The 13,280-nt window shown below is 44.0% G+C and overlaps 1 non-coding gene across 1 annotated transcript; it reads left to right on the plus strand.

Annotated features, from left to right (window-relative positions):
- Positions 1-12,388: 12,388 nt before the first annotated feature.
- Positions 12,389-12,470, plus strand: trnas-gcu (transfer RNA serine (anticodon GCU)). The gene has a single exon. It is a non-coding gene; the product is annotated as a tRNA-Ser (tRNA).
- The last annotated feature ends 810 nt before the right edge of the window (positions 12,471-13,280 follow it).

Here is a 13,280-nt window from a genome sequence, read left to right on the forward strand (position 1 = left end):
GAAAAATAATTATAATCGAACCCTCCGGAGTAGTGCATAAGCCTGTCTTAATGGCTGGGTTAATAACAAAAATAGAAGCTTCATTGACCTTCATGTGGAAAACGCCTTTACATCTCCACAGCTTGCTTTACGGAGAGCATGCTGTGCACATCGGGCTGCCTAGCTCAAGTACCCACCGAAGCTGGGTTCGAACCGGCGACCCTCTGATTACAAGCATACAAGTTTAGCCCACTGAGCCACCCACTGCTGTGAGTAAAACGGGTGGGATCAGTAGACACCTTCCTACCTGATCTGGAAACTGATTTTACCTCAATGAGCCTAGGTGGGTCTTAGATGTATATAGACAGTGGCGTAGCGCTCCTGATTGACCGATTGACACGAAATTTGGACGGTCTCTCTGTGGTACAGTCCTACATCAGTGAGCCAACTGTTGTAATGATTGGCTGAAGCATCCCTAAGATATAGCTGTCTGATTGAAATGGGCAAGACACCAGTACAGTCAGGGTGTGGCTGGTGGCTGTATCTTACCGAAAGTCTAAGATTTTTCAGTAAATCTTTAAAAGGACTGTCTCCTGATTTGAATGACACCAGATTTATGGATGTTAGTCGAAAATCCTAGGAGGTTAACAAAAAAACCTGTTTTCAAAACATCTGTAAATCATGCAAGAAGGCAAAGATGTAGAACCAAGATCTATATGCAGTTTGATTCGTCAGGACATAGTGAATTGGACTGGCAATAAATTTCAACTGTAGGCTTGACAGGTCTGGAGATATAGGCAGAAATGCAAATCGGGGTGCTGTAGCGCCCCCATCTGACTGACTGGGACGGGTCAGTGGGATTGAGTAGTGGGTAGGAATAGGAATCTTGTTGCCAAATTTGGTCAGTCTAGGACTTAAGGTTTAGGCTGGGCATTCAGTTTTAGGGAAGAAAAATAATCATTGTTCAACCCTCTGGAGTAGTGCCTGAGCACGTCTAAATTAACAATAATATAAGCTTCATTGATCATCGTGGGGAAAACGCCTTCACATATCCCCAGCTCACTTCACGGAGGGTATGCTGTGCACATCGGGCTGCCTAGCTCAAGGACCCACCTAAGCTGGGTTCGAACCTGCGACCCTCTGATTACAAGCATACAAGTTTAGCCCACTGAGCCACCCGCTGCTGTTGGCAAAACTGGAGAGATCGCTGGACACCTTCCTACCTGATCTGGAAACTCATTGTACCTCAATGAGCCTAGGTGGGTCTTAGATGTATATAGACAGTAGCTTAGCGCTCACGATTGACCGATTGACACGAAGTTTGGAGGGTCTCTCTGTGGTTCAGTCCTACATCAGTGAGCCAAATTTTGTAATGATTGGCTGAAGCATCCCTGAGATATAGCTGGCTGATTGAAATGGGCGAGGCACCAGTACAGTCAGGGTGTGGCTGGTGGCTGTATCTTACCGAAAGTTTAAGATTTTTCTGTAAATCTTTAAAAGGACTGTCTCCTGATTTGAATGACACCAGATTTATGGATGTTAGTCAAAAATCCTAGGAGGTTAACAAAAAAACCTGTTTTCAAAACATCTGTAAATCATGCAAGAAGGCAAAGATGTAGAACCAAGATCTATATGCAGTTTGATTCGTCAGGACATAGTGAATTGGACTGGCAATAAATTTCAACTGTAGGCTTGACAGGTCTGGAGATATAGGCAGAAATGCAAATCGGGGTGCTGTAGCGCCCCCATCTGACTGACTGGGACGGGTCAGTGGGACTGAGTAGTGGGTAGTAATAGGAATCTTGTTGCCAAATTTGGTCAGTCTAGGACTTACGGTTTAGGCTGGGCATTCAGTTTTAGGGAAGAAAAATAATTATTGTTCAACCCTCTGGAGTAGTGCCTGAGCACGTCTAAATTAACAATAATAGAAGCTTCATTGATCCTCGTTGGGAAAATGCCTTCACGTCTCCCAAGCTCACTTCACGGAGGGTATGCTGTGCACATCGGGCTGCTTAGCTTGAGTACCCACCGAAGCTGGGTTCGAACCTGCGACCCTCTGATTACAAGCATACAAGTTTAGCCCACTGAGCCACCCGTTGTTGTGGTTAAAATGTGTGAGATTGGTAGACACCTTCCTACCTGATCTGGTTACTCATTTTAGCTAAATGAGCATAGGTGAATTTTAGACACATTTAGACAGTGAAAGTAGCACACCTATTTGACCGATCGACACGAAATTTGGAGGGTATCTCTGCGGTACAGCCCTTTATTAAAGAGAGATATTTGGTAATGATTGGCTGAAGCATCCCTAAGATATAGCTGTCTGATCGAAATGGGAAAGGCAGCAGTACAGTCAGGGTGTGCCTGGTGGCCGTACCTTACCGAAAGTTTATGTTTTTTCCCTAAGTCTTTAAAAGGACTGTCTCTTGATTTAAATGACAACAGACTTATGTAGGTGTGGTGAAAATCCCAGGAGGTCAATGAAATGACCTGTATTCAGAGAAATATAAATCATGTAAAAATGCAAAGATGGAGAACCAAGTTCTATATGCAGTTGGATTCTTCAGGACATAATAAATTGGACTGGCAATAAAATTTAAGTGTAGGCTTGGCAGTTCTGGAGAAATAGGCAGAAATGCAGATGGGGGTGCTGTCACGCCCCCATCTGGCCTAATGAGATGTCCTTTACAGGGTGGGCTAAGGGTCAGAGGACAAATGTACCAGTTAAATTTGATTTGGATTGGTCATCATTAAGCCAGTCAAATTGCTGCTTGATTTTGATTGGTCGATGGCGGCCACTGTTTCAGGACTCATGACTACCATTGTATGTGACTGACCTCAGGCTGCGTCCTAGTACATACCTTCCAAATTTCAGTTCGATTGGCCAAGGCAGTCAGAAGATATTGGTAGTTTTTCATTGTAGCGCCCCCTATGGACGAAATGCAGCCCGCCCTGGAACGTGTCCCCAGAATGGTGTAGGGAGGTAGGATATCAAATTTGGTCAAGGTAGGCCAAGGCACGGCCAAGTTATAGCCATCAGACCAAAATGGGACAAATATGGACATTGTTTGGGCGTGGCAAATGGCCGTAGGACATAGCAAAGTCTGAAATTTGTGGATGATTCTTGATCAGCTCACAGTTCTGATTCGTTTGACACCTCAATTGTCTGACTTGGTAGGACAAGCTAGGACTTTAAGAGATAAGTAGTATTTGCAAAATATGCAAATTAGCAAAAAATCTAAGTAGGCGGAGCTTTATGGTCCCATTGACTTTTTGGTAGAGCATGGCCGTCTGTATCAGCAGAAACAAGAATTTCGACTGTAGGACAACCAGGACAGGAGATATCGACCGAAACGTGTTGGGGGGCGCTACGGCGCCCCCCTCTGGCTGAGTCGGACGGGTCGGACAACCTGAGTAGTGGGTAGGAATTCCAATCATCCGACCAAATTTGGTCAGCCTAGGACTTACGGTTTAGGCTGGGCATTCAGTTTTAGGGAAGAAAAATAATAAAAACTAGAAACTGCAGGCAGTTACGAAAGGGTCCAAAGCGCAGGATGATCGGACTGGTAGGACAGTAGAGGAATAACGGCAGAGAACCGGCGGCCATGGTAGTAGAAAGTCAGACAGAATTAGACTGCCATAACAGGATAGGAGATGTAGGACAGAGCAGGACGGTCTCAGTAGTAGGCAGACATTACGATGTAGATGCTTTTAGTGCAGGTGTAACAGGCCAGTAAACATCAGAGAGTACACTGTGCACATCAGGATACCTAGCTGAAACACCAACCTAAGCTGGGTTCGAACCGGCGACCCTCTGATTACAGGCAAACAGGATTAGCACACTGAGCCACCCGCTGCTGTGGGTAAGATGAGTGAGATCAGTAGACTGGTTTTAATGACAGCAGATTTATGTATGTTTGGTGAAAATCCTACGAGGTTAACAAAATAACCTATTTTCAAACAACTATAAATCATGCAAAAAGGCAAAGATGTAGAACCAAGTTCTTTATGCAGTTGAAATTCGTCATGACATAGTAAATTGGACTGGCAATAAATTTCAACTGTAGGCTTGACAGTTCTGTAGATATAGGCATAAATGCAAATCGGGGTGCTGTAGCGCCCCCCTCTGACTGACTGTGACGGGTCAGTGGGACTGAGTAGTGGGTAGGAATAGGAATCTTGTTGCCAAATTTGGTCAGTCTAGGACTTACGGTTTAGGCTGGGCATTCAGTTTTAGGTAAGAAAAATAATTATTGTTCAACCCTATGAAGGAGTCCCTCAGCCCGTCTAAATTATAATAAAAGAAGCTTCATTAATCCTCGTCTCCCCAGCTCACTTTATGTAGGATATGCTGTGCACATCGGGATGCGTAGCTCAAGTACCCACCGAAGCTGGGTTTGAACCTGCGACCCTCTGATTACAAGCATACAAGTTTAGCCCACTGAGCCACCCACTGCCGTGGGCAAAATGGGTGAGATCGGTAGACACCTTCCTACCTGATCTGGTAACTCATTTTACCTCAATGAGCCTAGGTGGGTCTTAGACACATACAGACAGTGGCCGTAGCATTACCGTTTGACCGATCGACACGAAATTTGTATGGTATCTCTGCGGTACAGCCATACATTTGCGAGAGAAATTTTGTAATGATTGGCTGAAGCATCCCTGAGATATAGCTGTCTGATTGAAATGGGCGAGGTACCAGTACAGTCAGGGTGTGGCTGGTGGCTGTACCTTGCCGAAAGTTTAAGTTTTTTTCTGTAAGTCTTTAAAAGGACTGTTTCCTGATCATAAAGACAGCAGATTTATGTAGGTTCGGTGAAAATCCTTGCAGTTTAATGAAATAACCTGTTTTCAAAGAACTATAAATCATGCAAAAACACAAAGATGCAGAACCAAGTTCTATACGTTGTCAGGTTTGACATGACGTTGTGAATTGGATTGGCAATAAATTTCAACTGTAGGCTTGACAGTTCTGGAGATATAGGCAGAAATGCAAATCAGACTGCTGTAGCGCCCCCATCTGACTGACTGGGACGGGTCAGAGGGGCTGAGTAGTGGGTAGGAATAGGCATCTTGGTGCCAAATTTGGTCAGCCTAGGTCTTATGGTTCAGGCTGGGCATTCAGTTTTAGGGAAGAAAAATAATTATAATCTAACCGTTTGGAAGAGAGCCTGAGCCCATCTGAATGGCTGGTTTAATAAAATTTTTTGTATTTTTTTTCCTCTTGCTTTACGGAGAGCATGCTGCGCACATCGGGCTGCCTAGCTCAAGTACCCACCAAAGCTGGGTTCGAACCGGCGACCCTCTGATTACAAGCATGCAAGTTTAGCCCACTGAGCCACCCGCTGCTGTTGGTAAAATGGGTGAGATCGCTGGACACCTTCCTACCTGATCTGGTAACTCATTTTAGCTCAATTGGCCTAGGTTGGTCTTAGTAACATATGAACAGTGGCCATAGCGCTCCCATTTGACCAATCGACACAAAATTTGGAGGGTCTCTCGGTGGTACAGCCCTACATTAGTGAGAGAAATTTGGAAATGATTTGCTGAAGCATGCCTTAGATATAGCTGTCTGATTTAAATGGACACGGCACCAGTATGGTCATGGTGTGGCTTTTTTACGTACCTTACCGAAAGTTTATTTTTTTTCTCTCAGTATTTAAAAGGACTGTCTCCTGATTTTAATGACAACAGACTTATGTAGGTGAGGTGAAAATCGTAGAAGGATAATGAAAAAGCCTGTTTTCAGAAAAACATAAATCATGCAAAAACAGAAAGATGCAGAACCAAGTTGTATATGCAGTTGGATTCAGCAGGATATAGTTAATTGGACTGGCAATAAAATTAATGTGTAAGCTAGGCAGTTCTGGAGAAATAGGCAGAAATGCAGATGGGGGCGCTGTCATGCCCCCATCTGGCCTAATGAGATGTCCTTTACAGGGTGGGCTGAGGGTCAGAGGACAAATGTACCAGCTAAATTTGATTTGGATTGGTCATCTTTAAGCCAGTCAAATTGCTGCTTGATTTTGATTGGCCGATGATGGCCACTGTTTCAGGACTCATGACTACCATTGCACGTGACTGACCTAAGGCTGCGTCCTAGTACATACCTTCCAAATTTCAGTTGGATTGGCCGAGGCAGTCAGAAGATATTGGCAGTTTTTAGTTGTAGCGCCCCCTATGGATGAAATGCGGCCCGCCTTGGACCGTTTCCCCAGAATGCTGTACGGAGCTGGCATTTCAAATTTGGTCAATGTAGACCAAGGCACGGCCAAGTTATAGCCATCAGACCAAAACGGGACAAATTTGGACATTGTTTCGGCGTGGCTAATGGCCGTACAATACAAAAATGTCTCAATTTTTTTAGAAATTCTTGATGAGCTCAGAGTTCTGATTCGTTTGACACCTCATTTGTCTGATTTGGTAGGACAAGCTAGGACTTTAAGAGATAAGTAGTATTTGCAAAATATGCAAATTAGCAAAAAATCTAAGTAGGCGGAGCTTCATGGTCCCATTGACTTTTTGGTAGGGCATGGCTGTCTGTATCAGCAGAAAAAAGAATTTTGGTTGTAGAACAAACAGGACAGGAGATATTGACTGAAACGTGTTGGGGGGCGCTACGGCGCCCCCCTCTGGCTGAGTCGGACGGGTCGGACAACCTGAGTAGTGGGTAGGAATACCAATCATCCTACCAAATTTGGTCGGCCTAGGACTTACGGTTTAGGCTGGGCATTCAGTTTTAGGGAAGAAAAATAATAAAAAAAATAATAAAAAAAATAATAATCCTAACAAAAACAATAAGGTTCCATAGCACTACGTGCTTTGGACCCTTAACTAGAAACTGCAGGCAGTTACGAAAGGGTCCAAAGCGCAGGACGATCGGACTGGTCGGACAGTAGAGGAATAACGGCAGTGAACCGGCGGCCAGGGTAGTAGAAAGTCAGACAGAATTAGACTGCCATAACAGGATAGGAGATGTAGGACAGAGCTGGACGGTCTCAGTAGTTGGCAGACATTAGGATGGAGATGCTTTTAGTGCAGGTGTAACAGGCCAGTCAACATCAGAGAGTACACTGTGCACATCAGGATACCTAGCTGAAATACAAAAATACTAAGCTGGGTTCGAACCTGCGACCCTCTGATTACAAGCATACAAGTTTAGCCCACTGAGCCACCCGCTGCTGTTGGTAAAACTGGAGAGATCGCTGGACACCTTCCTACCTGATCTGGAAACTCATTGTACCTCAATGAGCCTAGGTTGGTCTTAGATGTATATAGACAGTGGCGTAGCGCTCCTGATTGACCGATTGACACGAAGTTTGGAGGGTCTCTCTGTGGTTCAGTCCTACATCAGTGAGCCAAATTTTGTAATGATTGGCTGAAGCATCCCTGAGATATAGCTGGCTGATTGAAATGGGCAAGACATCAGTACAGTCAGGGTGTGGCTGGTGGCTGTATCTTACCGAAAGTTTAAGATTTTTCTGTAAATCTTTAAAAGGACTGTCTCCTGATTTGAATGACACCAGATTTATGGATGTTAGTCGAAAATCCTAGGAGGTTAACAAAAAAACCTGTTTTCAAAACATCTGTAAATCATGCAAGAAGGCAAAGATGTAGAACCAAGATCTATATGCAGTTTGATTTGTCAGGACATACTGAATTGGACTGGCAATAAATTTCAACTGTAGGCTTGACAGGTCTGTAGATATAGGCAGAAATGCAAATAGGGGTGCTGTAGCGCCCCCATCTGACTGACTGGGACGGGTCAGTGGGACTGAGTAGTGGGTAGGAATAGGAATCTTGTTGCCAAATTTGGTCAGTCTAGGACTTACGGTTTAGGCTGGGTATTCAGTTTTAGGGAAGAAAAATAATTATTGTTCAACCCTCTGAAGTAGTGCCTGAGCATGTCTAAATTAACAATAATATAAGCTTCATTGATCATCGTGGGGAAAACGCCTTCACGTCTCCCCAGCTCACTTCACGGAGGGTATGCTGTGCACATCGGGCTGCCTAGCTCAAGTACCCACCGAAGCTGGGTTCGAACCTGCGACCCTCTGATTATAAGCATACAAGTTTAGCCCACTGAGCCACCCGTTGCTGTGGTTAAAGCTGGTGAGATCGGTAGACACCTTCCTACCTGATCTGGTAACTCATTTGAGCTGAATTGGCCTAGGTTGGTCTTAGTAATATAAAAACAGTGGCCATAGCCACTGTTTACAGGGTAGGCTGAGGGTCAGAGGACAAATGTACCAGCTAAATTTGATTTAGATTGGTCATCATTAAGCCAGTCAAATTGCTGCTTGATTTTGATTGGCCGATGGCGGCCACTGTTTCAGGACTCATGACTGCCATTGTACGTGACTGACCTCAGGCTGCGTCCTAGTACATACCTTCCAAATTTCAGTTGGATTGGCCGAGGCAGTCAGATGATATTGGCAGTTTTTAGTTGTAGCGCCCCCTATGGACGAAATGCGGCCCGCCTTGGACCGTGCCCCCAAAATGGTGTAGGGAGGTAGGATTTGAAATTTGGTCAAGGTAGGCCAAGGCACGGCCAAGTTATAGTAGTCAGACCACAATGTGTCAAATTTAGATATTGTTTGGGCTAGGCTAATGGCCGTAGGACATAGAAATGTCTGAAATTTGTGGATGATTCTTGATCAGGTCAGAGTTCTGATTCATTTGACACCTCATTTGTCTGATTTGGTAGGGCAAGCTAGGACTGTAACAAAAAAGTATGATTTGCAAAATATGCAAATTAGCAAAAAATCTAAGTAGGCGGAGCTTCATGGTCCCATTGACTTTTTGGTAGGGCATGGCTGTCTGTATCAGCAGAAAAAAGAATTTCGATTGTAGGACAAACAGGACAGGAGATATCGACTGAAACGTGTTGGGGGGCGCTACGGCGCCCCCCTCTGGCTGAGTCGGACGGGTCGGACAACCTGAGTAGTGGGTAGGAATACCAGTCATCCTACCAAATTTGGTCGGCCTAGGACTTACGGTTTAGGCTGGGCATTCAGTTTTAGGGAAGAAAAATAATAAAAAAAAAAATAAAAATAAAAATAATAATCCTAACAAAAACAATAAGGTTCCATAGCACTACGTGCTTTGGACCCTTAATAATAATAATCCTAACAAAAACAATAAGGTTCCATAGCACTACGTGCTTTGGACCCTTAATAATCCTAACAAAAACAATAAGGTTCCATAGCACTACGTGCTTTGGACCCTTAACTAGAAACTGCAGGCAGTTACGAAAGGGTCCAAAGCGCAGGACGATCGGACTGGTCGGACAGTAGAGGAATAACGGCAGTGAACCGGCGGCCAGGGTAGTAGAAAGTCAGACAGAATTAGACTGCCATAACAGGATAGGAGATGTAGGACAGAGCTGGACGGTCTCAGTAGTTGGCAGACATTAGGATGGAGATGCTTTTAGTGCAGGTGTAACAGGCCAGTCAACATCAGAGAGTACACTGTGCACATCAGGATACCTAGCTGAAATACAAAAATACTAAGCTGGGTTCGAACCGGCGATCCTCTGATTACAGGCACACAGGATTAGCACACTGAGCCACCCGCTGCTGTGGGTAAGACGACTGAGATCAGTAGACACCTTCTGGTAACTCGTTTTAGCTCAATGAGCCTAGGTGGGTCTTAGATGTATATAGACAGTGGCGTAGCGCTCCCGATTGACCGATCGACACGAAATTTGGAGGTTATCTCTGGGGTACAGTCCTACATCAGTGAGCCAATTGTTGTAATGATTGGCTGAAGCATCCCTGAGATATAGCTGTCTGATTGAAATGGGCAAGACATCAGTACAGTCAGGGTGTGGCTGGAGGCTGTATCTTACCGAAAGTTTAAGTTTTTTCTGTAAATCTTTAAAAGGACTGTCTCCTGATTTGAATGACACCCGATTTATGGATGTTAGGTGAATATCCTAGGAGGTTAACAAAAAACCTGTTTTCAAAACATCTATAAATCATGCAAGAAGGCAAAGATGTAAAACCAAGATCTATATGCAGGTTGATTCATCAGGACATAGTGAATTGGCCTGGCAATAAATTTCAACTGTAGGCTTGACAGGTCTGGAGATATAGGCAGAAATGCAAATCGGGGTGCTGTAGCGCCCCCATCTGACTGACTGGGATGGGTCAGTGGGACTGAGTAGTGGGTAGGAATAGCAATATTGTTGCCAAATTTGGTCAGTCTAGGACTTACGGTTTAGGCTGGGCATTCAGTTTTAGGGAAGAAAAATAATTATTGTTTAACCGTCTGAAGTAGTGCCTGAGCACGTCTAAATTAACAATAATATAAGCTTCATTCATCATCGTGGGGAAAACGCCTTCACGTCTCCCCAGCTCACTTCATGGAGGGTATGCTGTGCACATCGGGCTGCCTAGCTCGAGTACCCGCCGAAGCTGGGTTCGAACCTGCGACCCTCTGATTACAAGCATACAAGTTTAGCCCACTGAGCCACCCGTTGCTGCGGTTAAAGCAAGTGAGATCGGTAGACACCTTCCTACCTGATCTGGTAACTCATTTGAGCTGAATTGGCCTAGGTTGGTCTTAGTAATATATAAACAGTGGCCGTAGCCACTGTTTACACGGTAGGCTGAGGGTCAGAGGACAAATGTACCAGCTAAATTTGATTTGGATTGGTCATCATTAAGCAAGTCAAATTGCTGCTTGATTTTGATTGGCCAATGGCGGCCACTGTTTCAGGACTCATGACTGTCATTGTAGGTGACTGACCTCAGGCTGGGACCTAGTACATATCTGCCAAATTCCAGTTGGATTGGCCAAGGCAGTCAGGAGATATTGGCAGTTTTTAGTCATAGCGCCCCCTATGGACGAAATGCGGCCCCCCTTGGACTGTGTCCCCAGAATGATGTCCGGAGGTAGAATTTCAAATTTGGTCGATGTAGGTCAAGGCAAGGGCAAGTCATAGCTGTTAGACCAAAATGGGCCAAATTTGGGAATTCTTTGGGCGTGGCTAATGGCCGTACAATACACAAAATGTCTCAATTTTTTTAGAAATTCTTGATGAGCTCACAGTTCTGATTCGTTTGACACCTCATTTGTCTGATTTGGTAGGACAAGCTAGGACTTTAAGAGATAAGTAGTATTTGCAAAATATGCAAATTAGCAAAAAATCTAAGTAGGCGGAGCTTCATGGTCCCATTGACTTTTTGGTAGGGCATGGCTGTCTGTATCAGCAGAAAAAAGAATTTTGGTTGTAGGACAAACAGGACAGGAGATATTGACTGAAACGTGTTGGGGGGCGCTACGGCGCCCCCCTCTGGCTGAGTCGGACGGGTCGGACAACCTGAGTAGTGGGTAGAAATACCAATCATCCTACCAAATTTGGTCGGCCTAGGACTTACGGTTTAGGCTGGGCATTCAGTTTTAGGGAAGAAAAATAATAAAAATAAAAAAAATAATAATAATCCTAACAAAAACAATAAGGTTCCATAGCACTACGTGCTTTGGACCCTTAATAATAATAATCCTAACAAAAACAATAAGGTTCCATAGCACTACGTGCTTTGGACCCTTAATAATAATAATTCAACCCAATTGTTAACACAGCCCAATAAACTTACCAATGGAGACTGGCAACAACAAATATTGATCGATAAAGTTTCGTGTGGTCGGAGGCATGAAAAGTAGTGTTTTATTGCAGTTGTCTGTCATGGTTTTAATGCACTCTGCGGAACCATAACACAACATTAAAAGGTCCGGTAGCATCAATGAACGCAGAAAGGGCAGGATATTAACTATCGTCCCTTTTAAAGTGATACGTGGTACAGTTAGCCTATTCCTTTTTTAATGTCGTACAATGTTAAATTTGTGTGTTCAGATAAATAGTGAGAGCGGAGATACCATTTATTTCTTGATATTTTTTCCCCAGAAGCCCTATATCAAATAATGTAACCTGTAAACATGACTATGAAGTCGTATTCTTCTTAAGCTAGCCACTTTAATTATCACCTCGTCTGTTTAACGATCATATTTAAAAAAAAAATGTACCGGGTAGTGGCAATATGTAACAAATGAATTTTTTTTTTTTTTTCCCCCTTACAAGTATAACACTGATATTGACCAGAATCCCAGTCATTCTCCTGATGAGCCAGCGGATGTTAATTCCATAAATTTTTTTCCCCTCCTGGGTCCTTTGTTTACCAGATCAGTAGATAAGTGCCTAGGTAAACCATTCAGTTTGCTGTTCTTCTCAGCGAGGGGAAACACTTGATTTTTATATTTGACCACTAGATGGCCGTAATACCTAAAATTAAAATCCGTAAAATGATTTCACTTGAGTAGCTATGCAGAGACGCGTTATACCTACGTGGTATTCTTATAAACCAAATTTATATGATTTCATGGTACCCCTTATTTATAGCAAGACGAGGTGGCCGAGTGGTTAAGGCGATGGACTGCTAATCCATTGTGCTCTGCACGCGTGGGTTCGAATCCCATCCTCGTCGGTTACTTTCTATTTAGGCGTGGCGTTTTACTCATTGGGTTAGGACGCTGTCGTAGTGATCAGAGGATCGTTGCTTCAAATGATGTGGTTGCCAAAGAGGCTTCACCTTTGGGACCCTTAAGCACAAATTGCTCCACGGGCGGGTAAACTTGTACTACATGCGTACTCAAAACCTTTCAGCGCAAAATACCCAAAATAAGTGTCAGATACTCGCAACCACCAATTTATGGGGGCGGGGTCCCCTCGCAAGATTGCCTTTCAGTTTTAAATGTTCAGTAACATACCCTGGCAATCATTTCACGACCCCCGCTTTGGGAACACCCCTGGCCTTCCGTATGCTGCTTTGGATAGAAGCATCTGCTAAACAAATTAATAATATTGCATTACAATTAAAAAAAAAAATGAACAGCAGCATCATCTATCCATCCATCCATCTCCTACCGCTTTTCCGGGTCGGGTCGTGGGGACGGTAGCATCAATAAACAAAAAAAATCCAATAAAGAACAAAGAATGGGCATAGCACGTTGCTAATAATTGTTGCTAATGTGGCAGGAGTTGCAAGGGGAAAGGCCCAAACAAACCACAGTAGCCTGACTACGCCACCCCAGGTCCTACTGCCCAGGGACACAGACTACCTCGTCACTGGGAGAGCAAAAAACAAGGAAATAGTACTCAGGGAATTACACTTTTATTCACCTCAACACAACAGGATCAACCAGAAGTTAGAAACAGTAAACAGTGACAATAACCAAACCACAATTACATAATACAACACAAAATCACAGCCCCAAACATCACACAGCCCCGCATT

The sequence above is a fragment of the Paramormyrops kingsleyae genome, chromosome 19 (genome assembly GCF_048594095.1).
Source record: "Paramormyrops kingsleyae isolate MSU_618 chromosome 19, PKINGS_0.4, whole genome shotgun sequence".
Taxonomy (NCBI): Eukaryota; Metazoa; Chordata; class Actinopteri; order Osteoglossiformes; family Mormyridae; genus Paramormyrops; species Paramormyrops kingsleyae.